The sequence below is a fragment of the Gorilla gorilla genome, chromosome 1, assembly GCF_029281585.2.
Source record: "Gorilla gorilla gorilla isolate KB3781 chromosome 1, NHGRI_mGorGor1-v2.1_pri, whole genome shotgun sequence".
NCBI lineage: Eukaryota > Metazoa > Chordata > Mammalia > Primates > Hominidae > Gorilla > Gorilla gorilla.
The window spans coordinates 135,802,648-135,817,405 of NC_073224.2; the positions used below are offsets into that span (position 1 = coordinate 135,802,648).

Here is a 14,758-nt window from a genome sequence, read left to right on the forward strand (position 1 = left end):
CAGCAAACACAAATAAGATAAACAGCTGATTTCTCCTAAGAAACAGTAGAGTCCAGAAAGCAGTGAGGTGACTTATTCAAGGTGCTTAAAGAAAAGAGCTGTCAACCAAGAGTCCTATATGCAGCACAGCTATTTAAAATGAAGGCATAATAAAACATTGAAAACCAAGATTGAAAGAATTTGTTGCTAGCAGATGTACCTTATAAGAAATACTAAAGAAATTTATCCAGGTTAAAATAAAGTAATATCAGACAGTAATTCTAATTGACATAAAAAAGTGCCAGTAAAGATAACAATCTAGTAATTATAAAAGACACTATTATTACATATTTCTTTTCTTTTCTTAATTGATTTAAAATAATACTATAAATAATATCTACAAAATTGAAATACTGGTACTATAGCATATAAACATATAACATATTTGAGAAAAACAGCCCAAAGTAGTGAGGGAAAGAAGATTACAGTGGAGTAAGAAAGTGACATTGAGTTATTAACTCTACTCCACAGGAAGACTATCAAGAGTGATAAATAAGTTTGATCAAAAACACTATAAAAGTATTTTTGTCCTTTCTTCAGTGACCTAACTTTATATATAGCAATGATTATAACACTGCATTGTGGTGTTTGTAAGATACACAGATATAATACATTTGACAATAATAGCACAAAGAGGGGTAGTGAAGAAAACTAAAATAGTACCCCCTTTTCTGCATGGGATATATTCCAAGACTCCCCAATGAATGCCTGAAACCAGCACATAGTAACGATACCTATATACACAATGTTTTTCCTATGCATAATAATAAAGTTTGAGGTATGACAGCAAAATTAGTATAAATTTCCTTTTCCTTCTTCACAATTTGAAGGATAAAAGTTTTGCTTTTACACTAGATCTTAGCAGCCAAAGTATATGATTTTTTTCTTTTCTTATTAAGTTTTGATCCTTTATCTTTTAATGTAAAGAAAGTATTTTATGGCTTCATTTTGGCATATTCAGATTGTCATCACCAATACTATTGTGTTCGGGGCCATTATTAAGTAAAATAAGGGTTACTTTTGCACAAGCACTGTAATACCATGAAAGCCAATCTGGTAAATGAGATGGCTACTAAGTGACAAAAGGGCAGGTAGCATATACAGCATGGATATGCTGAACCAACAGATGATTCATGTCTTGGGCAGGATGCAGTAGAATGGCATGAGGTTTCATCGCACTACTCAGAATGACACATTTTAAAATTTATAAATTTTTTGTTTCTGGTATTTTTCATTTAATGCTTTCCGTCCGTGGTTGACCACAGCTAACTGAAACCATGAAAAGTAAAACAGTGTGACATAGTTTGGCTGTGTCCCCACCCAAATCTCATCTTGGATTGTAACTTCCCATAATTCCCTCATGTTGTGGGAGGAACCCAGTGGAAGATAATTTAATTAATGGGAGCCTTTTCTCCCATACTGCTTTCATGGTAGTCCATATGTCTCACAAGATCTGATAGTTTTATAAGGGGAAAACCCTTTCTCTTGGCTCTCACTCTCTTTTCTTGTCTGCCACCATGTGAGACATGTCTTTCACCTTCTGCCATGATCGTGAGGCCTCCCCAGCCACATGGAACTGTGAGTCCATTAAACCTTTCTTTTGTAAATTCCCCAGTCTTGTACGTCTTTATCAGCAGCAACAATACAGAATAATACACAGCGAATAAACATCACCGTATAGTGAAACAAATGGTATATGTATCACTGCATTTAAGTTGGTAGAAATCTGAGATAGATGTGGCTAATTTGAGATGCAAGCTGTAATCCAAAGATTAACCACTAAGAAAATAACTCCAATAAACATAAAATTAAAAATAAATTAGTATCCACTTAATCAACACTGGGTCAAGTGCTGATATCTGACCCAGTAGATGCTCAATGTCTTTAGCTAGCATAACTAATTATTATGAATACTTGTTTTCCATTTCCATAGTACATAAAATTTTAGGTGAGAAACAACTAGCTGAGACCTCTATTTTTCACCTTCTCTTTGGTATCACGTGTACAGAATTGGTGGGTTTTTGGTCTTACTGACTTCAAGAATGAAGCCACAGACCCTCATGGTGACTGTTACAGTTCTTAAAGATGGTGTGTCTGGAGTTTGTTCCTTCAGATGTTCACGTGTCCAGAATTTATTCCTTCTGGTGGGTTCCTGGTCTCACTCACTTCAGGAGTGAAGCTGCAGACATTCACAGTATTACAGTTCTCAAAGGTGGCACATCTGGAGTTGTTCATCCCTCCTGATGGGTTTGTGGTCTCGCTGGCCTCAGGAGTGAAGCTGTAAACCTTCACAGTGAGTGTTACAGCTTATGAAAGCAGTACAGACCCAAACAGTGAGCAGCAACAAAATTTATTGCAAAGAGTGAAAGAACAAAGTTTCCACACTGTGGAAAAGAACCGGAGCGCATTGCCACTGCTGGCTCAGGCAGCCTGCTTTTATTCCCTTATCTGACCCTGCCCACATTCTGCTGATTGGCTCATTTTACAGAGAGCTGATTGGTCCATTTTACAGAGAGCTGATTGGTCCATTTTACAGAGAGCTGATTGGTCCATTTTATAGAGAGCTGATTGGTCTGTTTTGACAGGGTGCCGATTGGTGCGTTTATAATCCCTGAGCTAGACAGAGTGCGGATTGGTGTATTTACAATCCTCTAGCTAGACATAAAGTTTCTCCAAGTCCCCACCAGATTAGCTAGATACAGAGTGCTGATTGGTGCATATACAATCCTTGAGCTAGACACAGTGCTGACTGGTGCATATACAATCCTCCAGCTAGACATAAAAGTTCTTCAAGTCCCCACCCAACTCAGAAGCCCAGCTGGCTTCCCGTAGTGGATCCCACGCCTGGGTGGCAGGGCAGAGCTGCCCGCCAGTCCCCACTCCACACACCTGCACTACTCAGGCAGTGGATGGGACCTGGCGCTGTGGAGCAGGGGGTGGTGCTCATCCAGGAGGCTCGGGCTGTGCGGGAGCCCACCACCGGGTGGGAGGGCTCTGGCATGGCGGGCTGCAGGTCCCGAGCCCTGCCCCACGGGGAGGTGGCTGAGGCCCGGCCGAGAATTCGAGTGCTGCATGGGTGGGCCGGCAGTGCTGGGGGACCCGGTGCCCCCTCCGCAGCTGCTGGCCCAGGTGTTAAGCCACTCACTGCCTGGGGCTGGTGGCACTGGCTGGCTGCTCCAAGTGCTGGGCCCGCCAAGCCTGTGCCCACCCTGAACTTGCGCTGGCCGGCCAGTTCTGCATGCGGAGCCCAGGTTCCCGCCCTTGTCTTTCCCTCCACACCTCCCTGCAAGCAGAGGGAGCCGGCTCCGGCCTTGGCCAGCCCAGAGAGGGTATCCCACGGTGCAGCGGTGGGCTGAAGCACTCCTCAAGCACAGCCAGAGTGGACACGGAGGTGCTGAGAGCGAGCAAGAGCTGCTAGCACGTTGTCACCTCTCAGGTGTGACAATATGACAAGTATTGAACTATACTCAGAAAGCTCGTCTGTTTGGAAGTAGACATAATTCCTCCATGTTCTATTAATCCTTCAGTTTGCTAAATATAGATATTCAACAAGCCCTAGAGGTTGATACAGTCAGAAAATGAGAAAAAAGTGTGAATCTCCAAATCACTATGGAGGCAAAATTCCCACCATCTTGCAATATTTACCCTTGATTTATAGGTAATTAATAGAGGCACTTTTACTGAATGGGAGCTAATGATATTTTCATGTTTTTTATAGCAGTTTAGCCAGTCTTAACTGATATAATTCCTAACTGTAGTCAACTATAATCTCAACAGATTGTATGAAGTAAAATGATTCATCCTCCAAAAGAAAATTTGGATTTAATTTCATAAGAAAACTGAATGTTGGCTGTGTTCACATTCTGGATCTTAAGTACTGTGATAAGTTTTTAATATATATGTGTGTGTGTTTATATATATGAATATATATGTGTATATCTTACACATAATTATAAGCAATATTATTGAAATTATTTTCATAGTCAACATATACCAAATCCTATAAGGTGATTATTATTATCCCATTCGTTGAGAAGAGAAGAAAGAAACTAAGAGTAGCTAAGTATATTAAATATTTGAGTTTTAACCAAAGTCTTTCTAGCTCCAAAAAAATAAAAGTTTTTAACCAGTACTTTACCCACTATGGCCTAAAATTTCTTTGATAATCTGAAAGACTCTGGTTTAAGTATTAATTGACTTTAAAAGTTACTAATTATTTTTTGATATTCTGTTTCACTCATTTGATACAATACCTTCCAAAACACACTTTTTATTATATTAAAATAACCTCCTTAAAATTTTATTTTTGTGGCAAGTAATTCACCTTTTCCAATACATTTAATGCCTCCCTTAAAACCTATACATTTAATGAAAAGCTAAATATCAAGATTAATATTGAAAAAATGATCCTTTTCTCTTAAATTCATGTGGCAGAATTTCATTCAATATGAGCTATCTATACTTTGTTCTAAGTATGTCTAAAGATGTTGGTCTCCCTAAGCTTTTCATTGTTGGTTTATTAATAGTCTGTTGATACCAGAAATGCAATGCTGCAACATAGGCCAAACTGAATTATGAAAACTGATGACTTCCTACCTAAATTAGTACAAATACATCTGTCTTTTATGTTATGTTTTTATTCAATAAGGAAAAGGGTATTTGACTTGGGTAGATTGTTTTATCAAAACTGAGTTTCTCATTCCACCCACTCTCTTCAAAGAAAGAAAGAAACTGTTCCTCCTATGGCTTTTCCCATGTTTATAGCAGATCATTCTTTGTGTCACTCACAGGAAAAAAAATAAAATCATGGGTCATCTGTGACACCTCACTTTCTCTCATAACAGACATAAAACCCACAAGGAAATCTTACTGGTTCTACTTTCAGAATGAAATCTGAGCCTGACCCCTTGCCCACCACCCAATCTGCTGGCACTCTCTTGGGAACCACGGCCTTCTCTCCCTCTCATCACTGCAACAGCCTTCTCGCTCCTCTCCCCACTTCCATCCTTGTCTTGTTTATTCTCAACACAGTAGCCAGAGTGTTCCTTTTAAAATACGAACCAAAACAATTTGGTTTACTTCACAAATTCCACCCATGGCTCTTGCTAATCCATTTAGAGTGTAATTAAAAGTTTTAAAAAATAGGCTTATTTGCCTTCCACAATCACCCTCCTTCCCCCATGTCCTTCCATTCTCTCCTTGCTTACTTTGCTTGCAGGAAACTGTGCTCCTTAACCGCTTGATGGACACTCCTGTTCTCGGGCTTCCACACTGCCACTGCCTTGGCTTCAAACATTTTCCCTGCTCATGCACAGCACTCACTCTCACACCTTCAAGTCTTGGTTCATGTGTTACAGGTTCACCGAGGCCTTCCCTCACAATTTATCTGAAATTAAACCCACATGCAAGGGATGCCTTCCACTGCTGATCCACCTAACCCTGCTCTGCATTTTCTTTTTTTCTGTATTACTTCCCACTATTATATAATTTACTTATTCATTCTTTTTTTTAATTGCCTCTCTCTAAACTCTGAACATGAACTTCACGAGCACAGGAGTGTTTCATTTATTCTTGATGGAAATAGTGCCTAGTACATAGTTGACTCTCAGTACCAATTTGATAAAGAATGGATGTAGTAATTTAATTAAATTCATGCCTATATATGGCATTGTAAGAATTTATGTATTTTTTGTAATACTTTTCGAACTGTTTGGAGAAGACTCTACAATAACATTCTAATATAATGGCATCTAATTCCCATGCAACCCACAATTTCCTTGTGGGTTGTATGTGGGATATGAGAGGAAGTGAGGAGTTATACATGTTATTCCCCATATGTTCCTTACTCTGGAATAATTAATAAAAATATCTTAATTTAAAAAGTCATCATTCTGATAATTTTCAATGTTTCATGGAGATTAGGAGGAAGAAAATTCAATCAGATGCTTTAAATTAACTCTAAATGAATACTAAGCACTTAGACATACATCATATTATTTCCTTCTTGTAAAAACTTGGGATGTTCATTTATTAATTCCTTTTTTGAATACATTTACCCCAGGACTCATAGCTGACACCTTCATGAAGCTTCTGTGGTTCACAATTCTATATTCTTTTCAAAACTGCTTTTTATAAGAAAATAAAATAAAATTTCCATGTAAGGTAAGTTCATCGGACTTCTATTGCATAAAATATGTATGAATCAAAATTTTGAAATATTATAGTAATAATAAAGCACTAAATATTGTAAATATATCAAAAAGATGAATAGTCACGAAATAAGAAGTCTTACGTATTATTTTACAAACCAGGTTAGTTAAAATGTTCAGGTAGTATTCTTATTTCTTTTTGCAATATCTAGCCTCACCAGGATATCCTCTAGAAAAGAGCAAGCTTTGAAGTTCACAAAATTTGATTCAACATTGGCATATCAACCTGACTTCAAAGGGATTTACACTGCTGAAGAATTTCACTGAGTTCAAGAAAGAAAGGAGAATCTAAACTTCCTGTGAAATCTAACTTCAGAGTGCCTGGTAATTTCAACGAAATCAGATACATTTGGGTATCAAAAACAGCTCAATTCACACAGAACATTTCTTTTTAATTGTCTGTTTGTTTAATATTTATTGCAATGTAACAATAGAAAAACAAAAATTAGGAGTTTAGTGTTTGGGGGGATAAAGCTTTCCTAAACATATATTTAATTTTAAGTAAGAAATAATATTGATATAAATGTTTTCTTTCCTGCCCATTCATATGTGCACTGGTTTATCAATCTCATTTTTACTTTCCCTACAAAACTTTCCCTAAAATTCCACTTATTTTTAATGAGCATGCTTGATTTCATTTAGCATTTATTGCATTTAATGTTTATTTCATTTCTTTCACTTAAGTTTAACACTTACATTTCCAGAGTCAAAATTACTTTCAGGTTTCCATCAGTGTGGCACTTTAATTCTACTCTTTTTTGTGGTCATGGCATTCTCTTCCCATTCCTACCTTCCTCCAACCCGACCCATTATAGTATTTTCAAAATTTATAGCTATGAAAGTGCTACTTATTCTATAAGGCCCATTTGAATATTCCATCTATTTTCAGTGTCTCTTGCTATGTCTAAGACTACATGTTTTATTACCTTCACATTTATCTGTGTGAATGAATGACTATAATTCATTTCTACCTCCCATCACTTCTTCTCTCTGGTTTAATTGAAGAAAAAATTATTTAATTATTTTGAGTAAAACTATTAAATTGAATAATTGCAACCCCCCCCATTATATGTAACATATACACAGGATGAGTAGAAATTGATGAGACTAAATTTATAATTCCTAAGTCAGACCTCTTAAAGGGTTAACAATATACAATTAATAACAATGCGTATACTTTATAAACTCTCATAACAATTCTATTGATTTTCAGATTTGAATAAATGAGGTATTTGAAAAGATATTACTCTGTGGGAAGTTTAAGAGATTGATAGCCAGTAACAGATATTTTAATGATAACTACATTTTATTCAGCTATTTTTGCAGCTGAAGATGTGTGCTAACCTATAAGGAATGGTATTATTATCCCCATTTTGTTAATGAGTACATTAAGCTTTGGAGAGATTAAATCACTCACCCATGATCACGCAGAGTCAAATCTAGGTCTTCTCTCTCCAGGGCAAAAGCCAACCTAATAAAATTACTAGAAGTTAGAACTGAAAGGTAACTTAGAAATCATTTCTTCCTTACCTCTCATCTTACAAATGAAGAAGTTGAGACAAAAGTAGTTTCCTGCCCAAAGTTGCCAAGCTCTTGGACAAAACTCACTCTACCCTTGCCACCTCAACCTGTAATAACTGCAGTGAGCAAGTGGACCTAAGAATTTCTGTTAAGTATAAAAACCGGAATGCACAGATAGATTTATTTCACTTCCCTAGTAGAGAACAATACTAAGCTGGAAAAAGATATGCAAAATATCACCCCTGGTGCCCTCTTTTACAGTCAGGAGAGATCCAGAGTGTATACCTCCTTTTAACCCTTTAAGGGTCACAGCCTCCTGGCTGCTTATTTCTGGAAGCTGATAAATCCACCTACACTGAGAGTGAAACTCCAGATCCCTTTTTGGCCCTAACTTAATCCAGGAAAAGGCAAGATCTTAGAAACTGTGGGCTGGATTATTCTTGATTTGGGGCGGAACAGACATGCTGCCTATGTTGATTCTTCACCTTTGTTGATGAAGTTTAAAAGTTTTAGTGAAGCCATTTGTGACTCCTGAAAGTCAAAACTTCCTCACATAAAGGGTAGTGTATAAGACCTAGAGGAAATATTATATTAATTCTGGTCCTGGGTGTGACTTTGTCTGGAAAAGAACAAATTGCTTACAAGTGCACTCACACCTCTTTCTGTCTTCCATGGCTGTTTCTGAGACTTCCTAACATCGTGCTGTTCATTAAAAATATATATATACCTTTACATCATAAACAATTTTGAACCTGCTTAATAAAATGTAGAACTGAGAAAATTAAAACATTTACTTCATTCTAGATGGTCATTTTTTAATAGGTTAGGTGGTTTTATTGTGTGCTTTTGATGATAAGGAAGCAAAAGATAAAAAAGATACAGTCCCTGCCCATGATGGCTTAAATTTCAGTGGGAGAGACAAATAAATGCACAAGTAGAGTATTTCTATATAATGTGGTAACTTGCACAAAAATCACTTTACTTTGGAACATAAATAAAACAAAAATTAATGTATAGTACTACATTTTAAAATAAAATATAGACATCTAAATAAAATTGTTAAAGGAAAATGGATAACAATCAATTCAATAAATAAGATCATAATTTGGATATGCTTTTGGAAAAACATGCACACACAATAGGGCTAATTAAGCTGTTTATCTCAGAAATTTTACACTCTAAAATGTTTACATAAAACTAGCAGTAGCAGAGATGGTTAACTGATTACCAAACATGTTTCTTTTCTATTGGGAGCATAGCTCTGCTAAAGTTTTCTTCCTTTGTTTCTGTTAGGCTTGACAGTGATTGAGTTTTATCCAGTAGAATGTGAGTAGAAATTATAAATACCTCTTTCGCATATAACCATCAAAACCTCCAATGTATACATTCTACACGTGCTTTCCCCTCTCAGCTTGGTGCAGATGAGCATAATGACTGGGGGAATAGGGGAGCCATTGCTGGGAAGACTTGTGTCCCTAAGTCAGTAAGTAGAGGTGAATCCCTCAATGACCAGGGACATATTTTCATGGCTGTTAAGTGAGCAAAAAATGACCTTAAATATTGGTTGGGTTATTATAATTTGGGGGTTCAGGTGACATTCTACTAATATGCCAGCCCTTCAGAAGAAGTGAAATATAAACACTACTCTCACCTTTTTTTAAAATCACACAGGGGTTAATTGAGCATGATTTATGAAGTCACAGGATTTTAGAGCACAGATTGTAGAGAATAATAGCCATAGAATATTAGGCATAATTTAGTCAAACAACCTCATTTTAACAATGAGGAAATTGATTTAAATTACCAAGAGTAATTTGAATCCCTTCTCTTTGTTCCCACATCTCTAAGATTGGTAACTGTTCCTACGGTAGCTACTTTTCTTTTCTCTTCTTATATTTCAGTTGTCTCATTATGAATTTTGTACCTAGTTAATAGTTGTTCATATTAAAATTTCATTGTTCAAATAACTGGTATGGGTTCTTTCTTCTTACTGAACCCTGGTGTGGACATAGGAGGTTTATATCCTTTGTTGGTGAATGAAATAAACAAAAATATGAAGCACATTATTACTTACCCCAATAGTCTCCCCTGAAATTAGCTGACCGGGAGGGGACACACGTTGCAGCGATCTTAAGTGCTTCCTTCAACACCAGATCATGGATCAGACATAAATGCATAAGGGTCATTCCAGGATGGCTTTGACTTTCTCCATTAGCTTTGTTTTATGTTGGGACATACATGGGTGCTTTAGTGAAACTGAGAATGACCAACTCATGCTATTGTCATTTTATGGTTAACTTCATTAAACACAAAAATCTCACAAAAACTACAGATTAAAACCAAAATTCTTGTGCTCTATCTTCAATTTCTTTCTCCTATGAATTTTTGAAAACTTTTAGCTAGATAAACTTGAAGAATATCTCTACCTACTAAATATTAATTTTTTATTTTATATTGTTAAGATATTCTAGATCTCTTTTTTCAGCTTAATAATTTTTAAATACTTCTAGCTAGATGAACTTGAAGAATATATTTATTAAATCTTAATCTTTTATTTTATATTGTCAAGATATTTTGGATGTCTTTTTTTCAGCTCAATAATATTCCATACTAGGAAAGTGGAAAGAAATATATCAGTAATTCTGGTTTCTATATTTAACTGAAAATTCTTAGTTCCACTTAACTGCTTGCTCAAAATAGAGTCAGACTGTTTGTTACTTGCATTTTCAGAGAGACTCACTCACTCTATATCCACTATAACATGTACTGCCCATTTCTTTTTATCCAGACTTGGCTTTTCTCCGTATGTGATTGATTCTACAGATTCATTGTCTATGTCCCTCATGCAGAGCCTCTTATTTTTCTTCCCACAGTGGTAATAACAAAGATCTTACTCTGCTTACTTTTTGATTAGAAGAGTGCCACAAACTGGTTCAGAGATTCAAACTCTTCCCACATTGCAGAAAACACAGATAATATTACACTTCTTAAATTAAAAAAAAAAAACATATTTCCTTGCTCAGTAGTTTTACTCCCTACTTGTTCCATTTTCAGTAGCTGCCTTCACTACCCTGTAGACTTCCCCATTTTGCCCACACACTCTGAACGATCTTATGTGAGGGTGAGGGCCAACATAGCTGCCTCTCACAGTTCTCCCTCTTATCCAGCCCTGTTTAGTTGTCCCAGAACTATGAGACAATTTTCTGATGCTCTGCCTATTTACATCTGGCATACAGCCTGGCAAATTCCCAAGGATGTATAAAGACCACCCTGCCTTTCATATTGGATGTAAATGTCCAGAAGCTAAGATGTAATTTTACAGGTCCAGAAGATTGAGTTGCTCTTAGCAGCCCAGGAGATGCTCTCAGGGGCCCACGCTATCAAAAGCAGACATTTGTTAATAGCCTCAGCCAATGTGAGGCACCTGTTAATAAAAATTTACAGTTAGTGTCACTAAATGGAAGTGAAACTTGAATCCCCTTAATAGAAGAGTTTCTCAGTCTGGTATCAGAAGAAGAAGTCAGAGAGAATCAAAGCATGAGAAGGACTCAATGAGCCACTGCTACTTTGAAGATTGAAGAGGCCATGTGAGATGTAAGGGAGGTGCCTTTCAGAGGTATGGTGTAGCCTGGCTGACAGCTAACCACAGAATGAGTCCTCAGTTCTATACCACAAGAAAATGACTTCTGCCAATGACACGTATAAGCTTAGAAGTATATAAGCTTCGAACTCAGGCCTCCAGATAACGGCCCACCCTAGTGGACACTTCGATTTCAGTCTTATAGCACTTAGAAAAGAGAACCCAGGTAAGCCCACTTGCACTTCTGACTAACAAAAAAGTGTGATAATAACTGGGTATTCTTTTGAACTGCTAAGTTTTAGTAATTTGTTATATAACATTAGAAAAATAGTATTATTTTAAGTTCTATTGTTATGAAAAAACAATAAATGAGAGCCTTTGTGTTTACATTTGACTCATGCTAATTTTTTGGAAGATTCATTAATTTTTAGGAACACTAATTATAAATTATAGTTCCATCTTATAATTGCATTACTTTTAGTTTGAAAATTAATCTTTTATAATTGACATTTCTTTCCATTTTATATTTTTGGTGATTTTCTTCCTCAATACAACTTGCCATAATGACAATAAACTCTGCAAAGCTGACGTAACCCAAACCTTCTGATTGTGTTTTATGTTATTTTTTATTTAACCAGAGAATTTTATTTTTTAGAATTTTCATGGGTACATAGTATGTGTATATATATATATATATGTGTGTGTGTATATATATATGTGTATATATATGTATATGTGTGTGCGTGTGTGTGTGTGTGCGCGTAGGGTATATGAGATGTTTGATACAGTCATGCAATGTGAAATAATTACATCATGGAGAATGGGGTATTCAACACCTCAAGCATTTATCCTCTATGTTCAAAATAATCCAATTAAACTATTTTAGTTATTTAAAAATGTACAATTAAGTTATTATTGACTATAGTCACCCTGTTATGTAATCAAATACTAGATATTATTCATTCTTTCTAATTTTTAGCACCCATTAGCTATTCCCTCCTCCCCCACAGCCTCCCACTATCATTCCCAGCCTCTTGTAATCATCCTTTGACACTCTATGTCCATGATTTCAATTGTTTTGATTTTTAGATCTCACAAATAAGTGAGAACATGTGATGTTTGTCTTGCTGTGCCTGACTTATTTCACTTAACATAATGACCTCTGGTTCCATCCATGTTATTGCAAATGACTGGATCTCATTCTTTTATAAGGTTGAATAGTACTCCATGCCACATTTTGTTTATCCATTCATCTGTTGATAGACACTTAGGCTGCTTCCAAATCTTGACTAATATGAATAGTGCTGCAACAAATATGGGAGTGCAGAAATCTCTTCAATTTTCTGATTTCCTTTTTTTGGGGGATATACCCAGCAGTAGGATTGCTGAATTATATGATAGCTCTATTTCTAGTTTTTTGAGGAACCTCCAAACTGTTCTTCATAGCGATTGTACTAATTTACATTCCCACCAACAGCATGTGAGAGTTCCCTTTTCTGCATATTCTTGTCAGCATTTGTTACTGCCTGTCTTTTGGATAAAGCCATTTTAAATGGGATGAGATGATATCTCATTGAATTTTTGATTTGTACTTCTCTGATAATCAATGATGTTGGCACATTTTCACATGCCTGTTTGCCATTTGTATGTCTTCTTTATAGAAATGTCTATTCAAATCTTTTGCCCATTTTTTGGATTGGATTATTAGATTTTTTCCTATCAAGTTGAGTTCCTTATATATTCTGGTTATTAAGCCCTTGTCAGATGGGTAGTCTGAAAATATTTTCTCCCATTCTGCTGGTTGTCTCTTCACTTTGTTAATTGTTTCCTTTGCTGCATAGAAGCTTTTAACTTGATGTGATCCTATTTGTCCATTTTTGCTTTGGTTGCCTGTGCTTGTGGGATATTACTCAATACATTTTTGTCCAGACCAATGTCTTGGAGATTTTCCCCAACGATTTCTTGTAATAGTTTTCATAATTTGAGGTGTGAAGTCTTTAGGTTTTTCCAAATATAAGATCATATCATCTGCAAACAAGGGAAATTTGACTTCTTCCATTACAATTTGGATGTCCTTTATTTATTTATCTTGTCTGATTACTCTAGGACTTCCAGTAATATGTTGAATAACAGTGGTATGAGTGAGCATCCTTGTTGTGTTTCAGAACTCAGAGGAAAGGTTTTCAGTTTGTCCCCATTCAGTCTGATACTAGCTGAGGGTCTGTCATATATAGCTTTTATTATGTTGAAGTACATCCTTCTATCCCAAGTTTTTTGATGATTTTTATCATAAAGTGAGGTTGAATTTTCTCAAATGCTTGTTCACCATCAATTGAAATAATCATATGATTTTTATCCTTCATTCTATTGATATGATGTATCACTTTGAATGATTTGCATTTGGTGAATCATCCTTGCATCACAGGGATAAATCCATTTGGCCATGATGAATGATCTTTTTAACATACTGTTGAATTCAGTTTGTTGAGGATTTTTGCATCAGTAGTCATCAGAGATATTGGCCTGTAGTTTTCTTTTTCTGATGTCTTTCTCTGGCTTTGGTTTCAGGGTAATACTAGCTACATAGAAGGAATTTGGAAGTATTCTCTCCTTCTCTCTCTCTCTTTTTTTTTTTTTTTTTTTGGAATAGTTTAAATAGAATTGTTATTATTTTTTAAATGTTTGGTAGAATTCAGCAGTGAAGCCATCAGGTCCAGAAATATTTTTTTCTGTGAGACATTTTATTATGGCTTCAATCTCATTACTTGTTATTGGTCTGTTCAGGTTTTGGATTTCTTCCTGCTTTAATATTAGTAGATTGTATGTGTCTAGGAACTTGCCCATTTCTTCTAGGTTTTCCAATTTATTGGCATATAGTTGCTCAGAGTAGCCACTAATAATCCTTTGAATTTCTGCAGCCATTGGATGACATGTTCTATTAATATCTACTAGATCCATTTGGTCTATAGTGTAGATTAAGACAAACATTTCTTTGTTGATTTTCTGTCTGGAAGAAACAGCCTCCAACTATTATTGTATTGGGGCCTCTCTCTCTCTTTAGCTCTAATAATATTTCCTTTATATGTCTGGGTGCTCCAGCATTGCTGTATCTTGTTGTTGAATTAACCCCTTTTTCACTGGGATAGATAGAAGGACATACTTCACATAATAAAAGCTATATATGGCAGACACTCAACTAGTATCAGACTAAATGGGGACAAACTGAAAGCCTTTCTTCTGAGGTCTGAAACGCAAAAAGGATGCCCGTTTGTACCACTGTTATTCAACATATTACTGGAAGTCCTAGCTAGAGTAATCAGACAAGATAAATAAATAAAGGGCATCCAAACTGGAATTTAAAAAGTCACATTTCCCTTGTTTGCAGATGATATGATCTTATATTTGGAAA

At 36.0% G+C, this 14,758-nt stretch overlaps 1 pseudogene; it reads right to left on the reverse strand.

Annotated features, from left to right (window-relative positions):
- Positions 1 to 14,758, reverse strand: part of LOC101136174 (THAP domain-containing protein 3-like) — a 167,339-nt pseudogene that overhangs the window by 65,076 nt on the left and 87,505 nt on the right.